Raw genomic sequence first — 2,500 nt, forward strand, 5'->3', positions numbered from 1 at the left:
ATAGATAGATAGATAGATAGATAGATAGATAGATAGATAGATAGATAGATAGATAGATAGATAGATAGATAGATAGATAGATAGATAGATAGATAGATAAGGGCAGGGTATCATATTGTATCATATCGTATGAAATGTAAAGCCCACTGAGGCAATGTCTATTTGTGATTTTGGGCTATACAAATAAAACTGATTTGATTTGAAGTAGAAAACAGGCCTATTTCCATCGTTAACGGGTCTAATTTATGACTGATATTTCAACTGTATAGTCTAGAAAAAATTTGGAATGGGGGGCGCCCTTAACTCTAAGTTGGTAGGGCGTCCCCCTCCCCCCCCATGGGCCTCGGCCAGCAGCGGACCCGGGTTCGATTCCAGCCCGCGGTCGTTCTCTGCATGTCACTCCCCTCTCTGCCCCATTTCAACTCTGTCTCTACACTGTCAATAAAGCATAAAAATGTCTTAAAAAAAAATAAACATTTGGAATAAATTAAAAAGATCCTGTATTATACGCGTCGGCTTTATCAGTCATCTGTGTGTGTGTGTGTGTGTGTGTCTGTGTGTGTGTGTCTGTGTGTGTGTGTGTGTGTGTGTGTGTGTGTGTGTGTGTGTGTGTGTGTGTGTGTGTGTGTGTGTGTGTGTGTGTGTGTGTGTGTGTGTGTGTGTGTGTGTGTGTGTGTGTGTGTGTGTGTGTGTGTGTGTGTGTGTGTGTGTGTGTGTGTGTGTGTGTGTGTGTGTGTGTGTGTGTGTGTGTGTGTGTGTGTGTGTGTGTGTGTGTGTGTGTGTGAGTCAAAGTCCAAAACCTAAAGATTAACAGGCAACTAACAGATATAAAAACAACATGGATAAACAAGCTGTTAAATTCCTACTTCACCGGTGGGAATATGAAGGTGTGTTGAACTCTGAGATTCTATGTAGTATACATGTGCAAAACATTTTAGAAATCGGTTCATCCTAGCCTGAGAAAAGGCAGAAAGAGTGTTTTATGGTCTCACTGTCTCACCCTACATTTTGCCATGTGTGAAATCACACTAGTAAAAATTTAGGGTTAGGATTAACAGGACAGCTGGGCCAAGGGAAGACTGAGGGAAGACTGAGGGAAGAAAAACCCCATTCATTATATTATAATAGTGATTTTATAATGATAGAACGCCGGTTCCGTATGGGTGAAGTATTCCTTTAAGACCAAATGTTTGAATTCGTGGGAATTTAACAGGAAACATGTTATTATTCAAATTAATTAATCTGTTGTTTAAAATATAAAAAAAAAATCACGATGACAGAATTATTTCCCCAATTTAGTAGACCCCTCACTTTGAAAAACGGTTTATCAAAATGCTTGCTTGTTAACTCTAGTTTAAATGGTCTAATACCTTATTCGGCTGTGTATTCTACTGCCAATGGGATTAAAAAACAAACAGTCTATTTGGCCAATACAAATAGCCACCAGAAATGTAACGTAATATCGACGGCAACAGTCCGAAAACCCAAAGATTAAGCAAATACAAATTACATAAAAACATTGATAAGCAAGTTGTTAAGTTCAAATGTTTGACACACACACACACACACACACACACACACACACACACACACACACACACACACACACACACACACACACACACACACACACACACACACACACACACACACACACACACACACACAGGGCATTTACCATAAAACCTATTATTATTGAATCTATTGTTTAGCCTAGAAAACATCACAAAATACCAACAAAAAAATATCCCAACTCAACAAAACCGCATTTTGAAAACGCTCGAAACAAAGAAAAATGGACATTTTTACTTCAAAAACGGCGATTTATTAACGCTAGTATTTGTTAATTCTAATCTAAATGGTCTAATACACTATTCGGCCGTGTATTCTAGCGCCCAGGGGATTAAATAACCAGTCGGCCCATAAATAAAGCCTCTAATAAAGTGGGGCAGCAGACGGGTTTTGTCGGTTACAGAAAGGGGAAGAGGAGGAGGGCTGTAACACTACACCGCTTGGGCAGGACCTGTCTGTTCTGTCCGTCTGTCTGTCTGTCCGTCCGTCTGTATGTCTGTCCAACTCTTTATTAGACTAATCTGCTTAAATACAGCCCCCTTACATGGAGATATTTGAATATTTCTTTAACGGGTTTAAGAGACCACAATTCTGCACAGCGAAGAAGAACACTATAGCACCAGCGAAAATTCAAGCTAACCGGATAGGCTACAAAAAAAAAACTAAAAATGCATCGAAAACAGTCAAAAGTCACAACAAACCCCGATGATATAACGCTGTATTCTTGCAGTAAAAACACGATTCTAATGTTTTTTAGCAGCGGAAATGTAGTTAACAAGCGTCAAGCACCAACAGGACAACAAAGAAACTCACCTGACGCTACAGACACGGACACAGAGAGAGGATTATGTAAACGAGAATAAAATCCTTTCAATCGAGGTAGATTCGTTGCTTTTTTTTCGAACAAACACAATAAAAAAAGGACGTA

General features: G+C 39.4%; 1 protein-coding gene across 1 annotated transcript in view; it reads right to left on the bottom strand.

Annotated features, from left to right (window-relative positions):
* Window positions 1-2,500, bottom strand: part of tp53inp1 (tumor protein p53 inducible nuclear protein 1) — a gene marked incomplete at its 3' end in the record, with an annotated part of 13,587 nt that overhangs the window by 10,957 nt on the left and 130 nt on the right. Inside the window, exon 1 of the mRNA XM_080053301.1 lies at window positions 2,386-2,500. This exon is cut by the window's right edge and continues 130 nt beyond it. The remainder of the gene's footprint in view (window positions 1-2,385) is intronic.

This window comes from Ammodytes marinus (assembly GCF_949987685.1).
Source record: "Ammodytes marinus genome assembly, chromosome: 25".
Lineage (NCBI taxonomy): Eukaryota > Metazoa > Chordata > Actinopteri > Uranoscopiformes > Ammodytidae > Ammodytes > Ammodytes marinus.